The sequence below is a fragment of the Pempheris klunzingeri genome, chromosome 10 (assembly GCF_042242105.1).
Source record: "Pempheris klunzingeri isolate RE-2024b chromosome 10, fPemKlu1.hap1, whole genome shotgun sequence".
Taxonomy (NCBI): Eukaryota; Metazoa; Chordata; class Actinopteri; order Acropomatiformes; family Pempheridae; genus Pempheris; species Pempheris klunzingeri.
In genome coordinates this window covers 7,175,156-7,187,882 of record NC_092021.1, presented here as the reverse complement: position 1 = coordinate 7,187,882, position 12,727 = coordinate 7,175,156, and the positions used below count along the sequence as shown (strand labels likewise).

The 12,727-nt window shown below is 39.9% G+C and overlaps 1 protein-coding gene across 1 annotated transcript in view; it reads left to right on the top strand.

Moving 5' to 3' along the window:
* The window catches only part of LOC139207991 (G-protein coupled receptor 39-like), a 37,111-nt gene that overhangs the window by 20,519 nt on the left and 3,865 nt on the right, over window positions 1-12,727 (top strand). The window lies entirely within an intron of this gene.

The following is a 12,727-nucleotide window of genomic DNA, read 5'->3' as shown; positions in this document are numbered from 1 at the left end:
TCTCTGAGTTATGAAAGAAACTTTGCATTCACAAAACCCCTACAGAACATCAATGTGCAGGTTTATGCAGCCCATGGCAGTGCAGGTGTGTGGTATTATGGGATACCTCCTAAAGAGTCAAGTAAGGGAATCGAAGTGATAATTTTAGAGTCTGTGCTTGTGCTTTTGAATATTCATTCCATTGCGTGGCACTTAATGTCATGCTCAGGTTGGGACCCAGACCAGACAGAGAGATTTTCCTGTCTGGAATCTTTGTGGCGTTTCAGTCTTCAGCCTCTTTAGTCTGAATGTGTGTAAATAAATATGGAGTTTGTATTTGCACCCAGATGACCATTGTTTGGCTATTTACACCCAGTCTGTTCACGTAGTAGAAAGGATCCATAGGCAGAGATGGATGACATGGTTGAATGGTTTACATGCACGACTTTCACCTGGACCTGTCCTGTGTGAGAGCAACTCTTACCTTTATTCATAGATTTAGGTAACAGATAATTGTAAACTTTATTATTATCAATTTTCAGTTGAAAAAACAACTTGGTTAGGTTTAAGAAAACTTCATGCTTTGGGAAATAATGAGTAAAACACAGATATAAAAGGTAGGGTCCATTAATAAACACAAAATATACGCTTTCCAACTTACACCTGGATGTGAATAACCACACTGACTATTCCACCGCTGATTAACATGCTTTCGGAGTTTGTCATATCACAGAAGAATGTGTTATAAACCACCAAGCCAAATTTGAATGATTTGAAAAATGGGTTTCAAAATTGTGAAGAAATAAGCAGCATTGTGTGCTCTGAAACACTGGGAGTATGTCAGCTGAAGGTGCTGAAATGAGGAAGAAGTCTTGAAACCTCCCACCGTGATTTCATTGAGATCAGTAGCTGCTGTTTACGATGTCCCACCCCTCGTTCATCTGTTCTAATCTGTTCATTCTGATTTCTTAGTATCTCAAAGTACTGGCACTTACTGGTGCTTTACCACCACTGGATCACTTTAGACTTGATACCTTTTTTTGACTAACCTGACTAACCTAGCCTAGCGTTACCATTCAGTCTTTTTCACTTGCAGTGAACCAAAACTCAATAACCAGTGTGACAGTGACGCTTTCACTGCGTCTCTTCTAGAGAGACGTGTCCTTGAGTTAGAGCAGCTTCTCTTTTGCACCACTAACATATTCCGTTATTAGTCCCATGTTGGGGAAATTCACAGAACACTACATTAGATATCACAGGCACTGATGGCTGTTAGCAGGCGTGTAACTGTGACACTAATGGAGTCTTGTTGGAAGCTGCTGTGAGTTTGTCCCTGTCCATTACCTGTAATGGAGTCCCTGTTAGCGTGGGTGGGGGAGGCTCATTGGCCAGTGGGACTAACAACAGGGCTAGCAAGGGGTGACCACAGCTGCTCTAACTCACAGACACATCTCTGTAGAAGCGGCATCCGTTGGGTTTGCATTCTCATTAATCCAGTCCTGATATGGCTGTAGGACAGTAAAGAGAAAACAGTAACGCTGGATTGCATGCACAAATCTTTTCCTGTGAATGTTCATGAAGGCAATAAGAATCCTCTGTGGGACTGGTGGACCCTGCCACAATGAAAACTGCTATATAGAGCTGATTACAGCCTGTAAACATATTCAGTGACTATTGTTGATAGAATGTAGACCATAAAAGTATCATCTACGGGGTTTGATTTTAGGAAAATCTTAAGAATTATAACTTTAAGAGAGAGGTTCCATCTTTTTTTCTCTCATGATCTTGACTTGAAACAGTGGCTCCGTTCTCCCCTACTGTGTAGTGCGGCAAGGAACAAGGAAGCTCAATCACACACTCTAATCACCGCAAAGACAGACAATTAATTGTTCCAATAAACTGGTTTAATTGCTTTCTAATTAGCAGACAGTTATATTTTCTCCATGACAGGGAGACTTGAACTCTGTGTGTGTGTGTGTTGGTGAGCTTGGAAACGTCACTGATGAGACCATCAGCTTAGATTGCAGTTTTGATGCAGGTGTGTTCAGCATGACAAGAGTGGACTAATGATAGAAATAATAAAGATTTATCGACAACACTGGAGTGCTTCACACATACTCAAAAGTGAACACACACACACACACACACACACTTTCACGACTGAAGCTGCATACACTCCTCCTGTGTAGGTACTGTACTGATCTGTGCTGACTCAGTGGCAATTTTCCAGATGAATACCAAGACTGTGATCAAAGAGGCGACGTAACAGGTAGAACCAAACCAAAAAAATTCTATCTTCAAGGAAGACACTGCCATACATGATCTGTTGCCTTGGCGACCACCGATAACAAAGACAGCCCCGTTGGCTAATCAGTAACAAGCTACATCATCCCTTTAAGTAACATTTTAGTAGTCTATTCTGATAATATCTTCATTTGAACAGTCAGCATCATTTGTTAAGATGTCAGGATCAAGGATGGCACGTTCTCTTCAACAGCCAACATAGTGGGGGCGGAGACAAAAGCCCATTTTGGTGAATATAATCAATCATATAAGAGTAATTCAAATTAGAACCCATATAATTAGAGAAAAAAAAGATTTGTGGGTTCCAGCTTTTTCATGTAAGGATTTGCTGCTTTTCTCTGTGTATCATTGGAAATAAAATATGTGTAGGTTGTAGACTGAAGAGGAGAGCCATCTTTAGGTCTGGGAAATTCAGCCTTACTGAAGGACAGAAAGTCTCCAGAACCAACACAGGAGACACTGTCTGCTAATCAAGATATCTGCTTGTTAGCAAACATTGTCTACTTACACCCAACAGAAAGAGAGCTAAGTAGGAGTTATAATTCTGGTCACATTTAACTCAATAGTTCATTCTTCTTTTAGCTCTGGTTTGGTCTCCAATAACTCTTGTGAAACATATTAGAAAAATTACATGGTGGCACTTTATGAAAAGGGTACATGAGTTCTCATGAATCCATGCATGACTTTGTTGTGGCAGAAAACAGAAAAGCTGCGGCATCTGGTTAGTTAGGGTGATCGCGAACAAGAGCCTCCATATACAGTATGACACATGAGACTAAGGAATGATTGGTCACACTGCAGCTTTTATGCCCCGATCACTCTTTGTTACAAAGAAAAATATATTCATTGGACAAGGTCAGAAGACAGATGAACTTTATCATGCTGCCTTTCTCTTTATTACTGTCTATGAGCGAGGTCGCCCTTACATGCCTTCACCTGGCAACAGCTTTCAGGCAGTCGGACCTCTGCACAGAGACACAGAGAGAAACCGAATACTTTTCCAGGAATTTATCCTTTCATTACAGCTTCATTCTTCATTCTTCGTTTAGTTTTGACTTCACACGTGAAGAGGCACGATTTCATCAGGAACGTAGAAGAATTAACAGCATGGCTTAATGCAAAAACAAGGTGTCAATTACTGCAACGGCTAAGGAATTTCAATCATCATACTAATGATGTCCATTAAAGGGACAGGCCAAAAAAACTGAGCGGTCACTGCAGTTCACATTTATTCTGTTGAATTGTAAGTGTTGACCAGGCAGTTTGTTACTTTGCAGCCCAATGTTTTACACTATTACTTTACAATCGCATTTTGGACTGGATTAAGTTTTATCATAATAAATCATCACATCATAATTAAGAACACTGTTAATTTGTTACGATGTGCTGATACTGAATTTCACATTTCCTACAGAAGAGTTTTCCTACAGAACCAAAACAATAGAGGTTAAAAGGAGTTGAGTGAATCAGTTGGAGCAAACTGTTTCACATCATGAGAAGTGATTGAATTCTTTGTTTATATCTGAATCATCACGGGTTTAAAAATAAAAGAGGATGCAGCTTTAAAACCTGACCTTTAATGATGAATGATGATGAACGGGCTCCTCTCACGTCAACCAATGTACGTTTTTAAAACGCACAACGCAGAGTCCTCCCACACTGTGTCAGAGCAGTAGAGCTATGTGTGACTGCTTTCAATTCTAGCATCTCCATTTGTCCAGTCAGTGACATTTTTAAATGCTGGAGCACAATGTGACAGTGAGTCTTACTCCAGGACTTGTCAGCGCAGTCTGAAGGTTGATTTGACGTGTGCACGAAGCTTCCCTCAGAGTTGATTTTTGAGGATGTTTCAGTGATTTCAGTCACCATTCTCCTCCCCTTCCTCTGTTATTTCTGTGTTGCTGTCACAGCTCCTGTTGAGACGTGAAACAACAACTTTTACTAATAAAAAAAGACACATTTGATAACGTTATTAAACCGATATCCAAGATGCTGACATGAAGTGGAATGGATCTGCCTGCCAATTACTTTTGAGTCCAAATCCAAAAGTTTTGCTTGTAGTTGAGCCGAATCTCATGGGAGGGGCCTACGCTGAAAGACACTTTGTTTTCTGTGGTGGCATGTGCCATCTTTTATGGGATAGTCTGCTGGGCCAGCAGTGTCACATCCAGGGACAGAAAGAGACTGGATAGACTGGTGAGGAGGGCCAGTTCTGTCCCAGGGTGCCCGCTGGATTCAGTGGAGGTGGTGGGAGACAGGAGGATGATGGCTAAGCCGTCCTCCCTGCTGGATAATACATCCCACCCCTTCCAGGACACTGTGTGTGAAGGAAAGGTACCGCAAATCTTTCTGCCTGCTGCTGTTAGACTGTTAATTCAACTGGACTCATGTACAATATCTTATCCTCATTCAAGTCTGAGCAATACTGTTTTCCTGACTGGTGCAATAATTCATCACTTCATCCATTCTACTACAGTGCAATCTCTTTGTTACATTTGTATATACTGTATAGCTTTTTTATTCTATTTATATTATATTCTACTTATATGGACACCTGTTGTTGAACTTATCTTTGCACTGTTGTTCTCGTTCTTTGCTGCAGCAAATTTGCAAATTTCCCCAATGTGGGACGAACAAAGGTTTATCTTATCTTATCTTATCTTATGTGGCCCGTGGACCTGACAGGTCGGTAACATCCACTGATGTCTTCTCCATGGACTTTTAGGCTCCATCTCGCGTCTACTAACACTGGATGTTGCCAAGCTGTCAAAACTTTTGGATTTGCATTAACACACTTTTGATCACAAATCTATTTCACTCGCAATGAAACATTTTTTGATTGCAGTGTCAATAGTTTTACTTTCAAATCTATTTTTTTTTATTACATTTTGGAAAGTTTTGATCAAAAACATATTCTGTTGTGATTCTATAATTAAGACACAAAAGTAACCTCACACCAATCACTGATGGCCATGTGAGAAAACAGATCAGCATGAGGCATCGAGTGTTAAGGCAGAGTCTCGGCTTTTCCAAGGTTGTTGTGGTAACACTGATATCTGTAAACAAAAAAAGCTATAGCCAGCTAATCGGAGGCTTTACGGCTGGGACACAAACGTTGAAGTTATCTTTGCCTTTCTTATAAATAAAAGTTGTGTTGCATAGTCAACATACTGTACATGTATTACTGTCTTTAGCTGTTTTAAGTAGGGATTTAACCATTTAACTCCTGGGCTTGCCCTCCCAGTGCAAATGTTCCATCAAAACAAATTTTGCGGCTTGACAATTGTGATTGGTTCAAAGAAATAAAAAGAACCTCCTATACGTGAATGATAATAGGCTCAGTCAGACTTTTCTCCTGAAACAAAGTGTGAAAATACGTCTGGCTATGTGAGACTAATAAAAGTTTCATCTGACAACAGGTGAGATGAATCTAATAGGACTTGATGTCTTTCTCTGCACATGTTTTTGAGCTTTTATAAAATGCCCAACAACCTAATGTTTAATCTTCATGGGCACAGGTTTCAACTCTGTTCTAGCTGTAAACGCTCCTTCAACACCATGAAAACAAAGAACAGCTTTAATCAAAAGCTTCGTGCACATAGACATCAATACTCATTAAATACTAAGCAGAACACCTATTCAGAAAGAAACTCACACTGCGGCGCCTGGCAGGGAGTTTTCATCCAAACTGCAGGATTTGTAGGTAGCTAGGATGCAGAATAACAGCCTGAACATTACCTCCTGTCAGACCCATGCATTCAAGTAATAATGGAGTTGTCATTTAATGAAAGAGATAAATTTGGGAAGGGTCTAGTTGACCTAAAGTGTTTTTGAAAAGGTTATAAGGAGAATGCATTTACAGACACTGTGGCAAACAGAGACTCCTTTAGTTCCCTTTGTGCCTTTAATTATCCATCAAACCATAGTAAAAGGGAAAAATGAATCAAAATTAATGAAATTAGTTTTTTTTATCTTGAACACAGCCACCTTTGCTCATTCATTTCGCTTTGGTCTCTCCTCAGTTCATGTAGTACATTTGTATTCCCGACTCCTATTTTGCTCTTCTCTCCTCCTCATGACTCATTGTCATTTTCACACCCCTTCTCCTTCGCCGTACTTTCACTTGAGATATCTCTTTTTCCCTCTTTGTTGGCCTCATTTAACTTTGATTTGACTCTGTCATTAACAGTGATGGATATCCCTCCACTCTGAACTGCAGCAATCATCAGTGACATTTGATCTGATAGATTTTGAGACGGCCTGGTACAAACTAGTCTTAATGAACGATACAATACATCCAAGTATCCAATCCAATTTATTTAGTTGGACTTCTTGATTTAATTAAAGCACTAAAAGCACTCGAGCTTTTGCTTTGCTTTGCTATTTCATCTTAGATCTCCAGGGTATTTTGGTGTAGTTTTTTGCGTATTTTCAGTGTGAGACACTCAATACTGTGATTTGATCTGTGTGTGCATGGACAATACATTTCTTTTTACCACCTGTATGTAATTACAACAGAGATGAGATGTCAGTCTGTTTGTAATAACCTCTGTATTAGACTGATTCTCACACTAGTCACGTACTACTATCAGATTAATCAATAGAAGAATTCTCTCTTTGCTTCTTCACTTTCAGCGGGTGACATTTTCAGTGACTGAAACATGTATATGGGGTGTATAAGGGATCATGTTATTAATTATTTGAAAGTGAAAAAAGAAAAAAACATTACATATACTCTAATTTATAATTAGTTGACTGCCAATTGAAAAGTCAATTGTGCATGTTGGAGCAAAAAAGATGATGTTCTGCTAGAGAGAAACATTATTAGTTTTTTTTCTTTACTTGTGCTCCACTGTTAAAAACCACTGGGCCAAAACCAAATCTGTGATGATGAGGCAGGCGGCCATGCTTCGCTCTCATAATGGGGATTATTCTGAAACCCCAATAATAAGAAAAAAAAGTCCAATTTGACCTTTCTCTCACATTTCTCACTTGCGACTGCTTGGTAGTAAGACCGTGCGCTCCAGTTGTCCTACGGCAGAGCCCACCGCAGAGTCCCAAACCTGTCTGTCAAAGACTGCCAAACCCCTTCTCCTCGCTTCGGTTCACGGTGGAGCCTGCACACCCCAGCGTGGTCGGGTGGGCGTCCTTATCAATGGAACATGTTTTGGACTGTTGTGGCCTCAGAATAATGGGCTGTCAGGACAATAGTGTGGAACCCTGATAACAGGGCTGATCTTTCCTAACAGCTTGTATGCTTATGTCACATCAGCAGGCTGATAGACTGGCCTCTGGCTTCAGACTGAAGTTATGTTTGCACATGCTGACATCTGTGGCTACGTGCACTGTGAACAGTGAGTGTTGTAGAATGGAATCTTCATTGTCATTGCACAAGTACAATGAAATTGAAACAGCAATCCCTTAGGTGCAGAGGTGCCTCTAATAAAAAAAACAAACCAACAAAACACCCATGCACCACTCAAACATTTGCACATTCACATGCAAGTGGAGCCTTTGCAGAGGAAACCAGCTGAGAGTCTACAGCCATGTCATCAGCACTGTGAGACAGAGTCAACATGTGGTGCTGGATCTAAAGATATTACCCAAATGACAATTCATCCTGAGAGGAACATGGATGCGTGTATGGAATTTCATGGTAATCCATCCAATAGCTTTTAAACAGACCTCAGGGCAGTCCATCCAGTAGTTGTTGAGATATTTCAGTCTGGACTAAACTGGTGGACCTACTGACTGAGCCGTGCTGCTTGTGTTGATAAAAACACATCTGTCAGAACTACTTACCTCCAACTTTTTGTCTTTTGGCCTGCAAATGTAGTACATCTATTAATATTGAGTAAGCAACCCAAAAGCATACCAATGTCCTAAAGCAGGGGTGTCCAAACTTTTTTCACTGAGGGCCACATACAGAAAAACATACAAAGAGCTGGGCCACTCACTAGAAGTGAGCTATATTGCTAACTTTAATCCACTAGATGATGTATATCACCTCACCTCTAGTGGATTAAAGTTGGCAAAATCAATCAAAAGTAGGTCAATTCTGCTTGATAACTGAATATGATTCAAGAAAAAAAACAGCCGTAGAGGCCATTCCTTTGCGTTCGCCTGTCCCAGCTGGAGCCCAGCTCATCCAATTAAAGTCCCATCATGCCAACTGCATCTGGCACAGCTTCAAAAACATCCTCACCCGTCGCGGTGCTTTTTAGACTGCTGAGGTCAAGCAGCTCCTCCGTAATGCAAAAGTGATCGTCATTAGTTATTAGCTGTGCTCTCATCGCACACCACGTCTGAAACTTTCTACACTCACTTTTTTTTTTTTTTTTTTCAATGCTTTATTGAGAAAATACACAAATAAACAAGTACGGCAATTTGATTTAACAGACATTGTAACAATATAAAGAGAATGCCAAGGGAACATCAACTTATCTCAAAATATAATACATACATTTGGTGCTTCAGCATAATAAATTCAGAGTAGATTGAGGTAGAGGTAAGGTAAATAAATCTTTAAAAGAACAACATTAAAATAAAAAGGTCGATAACAAGATAATAATCACTGATATCACAAGGGGCAATTCCTACTAATTTCAGCTATCCAATTCAGTTGGGAAATTTTTTAAGATATCATATAATTTCTGTGCTTTTAGACCTTTAAGAAGGTTTAAAGATTTCATATATATTTTAAATTCATTCAGGAAAATAATAATTTTGGGGGATGTTTTCAGTACTCTGTTCTTATGGATAAAGAATTTTGCTAGACATAGATAAATATTGTTCATAATTTTAAAGTGTGTTTCTTTTGTTTTGGGGGGTATAGGGAATGTTAGGTACATTGTTCTTAGTTTAACAATTAATTCTTTATCAAATTTGTGCAGAATGTCATTTTTATTTTGTCTTCCAGGGAATAATTTTTCAGTGAAGCAGTTTCTTATAAAGTTATTGTTACATTTTTTGTCCAGAATTAAAATCCCCTGTATTGATAGTGGGGCAAGCTGTGGCACTATAGGTTGGTGTGCCAGTATGTTTTTCGTTAAAAATATAAATTCTTGAGGAAGTGCTTTGTGTAAATTAATAAAGTCGAATTTTGAAGGGTTGAATTTATGTTTCGTGCAAAATTTTTGATAATCCAAGATATTACCACTGGCATCCATTAATTCAGCTATAGACCATATATTTCTCTCATACCAATCCCGATAAAATAAGGACTTATTTCGGTATAATACGTATCTATTACTTTCTACACTCACTTGCTCTCTTACGTTTCCTTTATTCTGCCATTTTGGGTCACCTGTAGCACATTTCTTCTTCGCTTACTCATTTTATAGAGAAGCTGCCTCGTTCAAGACAGTTACTCCACCTAGTGGTGACACTAAGAAGTACAAAACAGTCCAGCGCAAGTTCCATGTGTGGGCTGTATTACAGTACATTTTTAGAATTTCCTGCGGGCCAATGAAAATTGGACCACGGGCCGCAGTTGGTCCGCGGGCCGTAGTTTGGACACCCCTGTCCTAAAGGCTCCAGCGTTTTTCTCCATGGACAGCATTTTACTGACAAAGTAGCTGAACATTAAAATAGATCCATGACAGTCTAAAAAGTTAGAAAGAATCGTCACTGAAATGCACATCAGGTTTGTTAAATCTGCAAATTTCCACAAAATTGCAGACATGTTTTTTATGTCACCACTTCTAACTGAATACTGTCCCTTGTATTAAAGTAAAGTGAGATGCACTTCCTCCAAATGAATAGATGGTCCTGAACCAAGCTCTTGTATAGATGTCTATGAACACTAGAGGATAAGTCTCGTCCACGTGCAAACAAACACGAAGAGGGATTTTTACCACTTACATTCACTAATGTAATAGAGTTTTCCTTATTTTTTCTCCTCTCTCAGTTGACAGTGGGATAAATAATCCCCCCAGGAGTCTTGGACGGCGTATCATAAATAAATGCATTGATCTGTGTTGCACAGCGGGATTTGATGTCTCAAGCCAACATTTTGTGAATGTTGAAAGGCCACAGCATTAAGTCCCTTTAAAAACACTGCAGGCGAAATGAATAAACACCAGATTTGAGAATAAGTTAGTCTGTCCAAACAGTGAGCACGTGACACCGACGTGATAGAGCAGAGATCAGTCAGCTTGGCAGTCAGAAAAGCCATCCTGTGTCCCGGAGGTCAACGCACTGGGTTTCATTTTTGTGAATGAGTTGTAAACAATGCAAAGTGTACCCAAAGGTGCACGTGCAGGCACTGTAGGTAACTTTTTGGAGTTCCTGCAGTACAGTTTGAAGTTGGAACAGATTGGAGGAGTGAAACATCAGCAGGTGAGATGAGCCTGACTTCAATCGTGTCCGTTTAAGTCTGAAATCTGATACTTCCTGCATCACGGGACTCTGGCAGTGTCGTGATAGAAAAGAGCAGCCTGAAAGAAACTGGTGTCAAGACTGCAAGAACAAACGGGTGTCATTGTGCAGAGGGTTCAGAATTGCAGGGGGCTCATACAGCACCCTATAAAAAATGAAATAGAATTAGTCTGGAAGGAGAGAACACCTTAGTGAACGGATGTAAGATGATAATTAATGATGTCCAGTGATAGAAGGGTAAGAGCCAAACAGACAGAAGCAGTATTGTACAGTTTTGCATTGATTGTGCTATGACTGTTAGGATGATACGGTGGCCGGGAGGTGCAAAACAATTTTACAATACGAGAAACACTTTTACAAAGCTGGAGACAAATTTACATTTTAGAAAACATTTTTACAAATCAGAAAACAAAATTACATTGCCATAACACATTTACAAGTCCTGAGACAAATTTACATTTGAGAAAACAAATTTACAAGACGTGAAACACTTTTACAAGTAACTTTTTCAACCGGAAAGGGAATGTACCGCGTTAATCGGCTTATATGTTCGCCACAAAACGGGCAAAAGACCGCTTGACTGCCGTCCATCGTGGGTCGCCATGAACTCCTTATCACTTCCGGTTCTACTCGACAGTTGGTACATTCCCTTTCCGGTTGAAAAAGTTACTTGTAAATTTGTTTCGGCGGCAAGTAACTTTTTCAACCGGAAAGGGAATGTACCAACTGTTATGGCAATGTAATTTTGTTTTCTGATTTGTAAAAATGTTTTCTAAAATGTAAATTTGTCTCCAGCTTTGTAAAAGTGTTTCTTGTGTTGTAAAATTGTTTTGCACCTCCTGGCCACCGTAGGATGAGCCCTTCACCTGCAGCTCTGCCCCCACAAGTGGAGTTTACTGGAGTTCACAAAACTCTAAACGGGCTGCAGGCGAGAGAGCAGTTCCTGAAAAAACTGAACTGGTATCGTTTAGTTATGTATGCAGAGGTCACAGTGACTGTAATGGCATAAACTTCTTCGCGCTTGCCAAGTACATTCTTTGAAAGACAACTACTGCATTGCTGTGTCACTCCCAATAAATTCTTATTCCGTGTTGTTGTTTCGGTACACAGATGTTTTCTTGTTTTGGAGGATGCACTTATTTGGTTACTCGCTGAAAGTTACATGAGAAGATGAATACCGCTGTCATGTTAAATATGAAGCTACAGTCAGAGGATGTTAGCTTAGCTTAGCATAAGGACTGCCTGGCTCTGTCCAATGTTCACTTATTAAGATGTGTTTGTTTACTCTGTACAAAAAAAGTTGTTTTAAACCCAGCCTCGCTCTTTTTAACCATAAGGTCTGGTAACCTCTTTGTGACAACAAAGGTCCTGGAAGTCACTGCACTCGGCCAAGAATCAGTCCAGCACCTAACCCAAACTACAACACCCTGTTTTTATACAAATTAAACCAATGAGGTGCACCCTGTTAGTCAGCTCTATAAGCATTGATGGGTGTATTTTGTTACCTTCGACGAGGACATGCACAAGGCCGGTTTTCCTTTGCTCTCTTTGGCTGAGCTGCCCCTCTGGAGGAAAAATGATAGTTGATAATTTATTTTATTTTGTTTTATTTCTAATAATAGATTATACAGGACATAGTTTGTGTTGCATGTATGTGCTCACCCCACTGTAATACATAGGAATAGTTGGAATGACATAAGAAATAAAATGAAAAGAGTTTTACGAGGCACAGCACAGATGTTTTAAATCGGAGTGACCAAGTCATGATTGCCCTTGTTATGGACCATATGTTACAGAGACTCAGATGCACATTTTTTTGGTGTTGGTGAAGAGGCTTACCTTCAGCTCAAGTCCGCCTGCCAAATGATACCAATCTGAGTGGCAGATGGAGAACGTCTGGGTCATCCTGCCAGTGGAGAGTACAAAGCAAACACAGCTGTTGTATTCGAACTGTACTGTTACCAGATCATACTGTGTTCAGAGTCATCCTGTGACAGCGCCATTGTCTAGATACACAAAGTGACAGTTTTCTGAAGTCCCCTCTTCACATGAGCGTGTGTGTGTG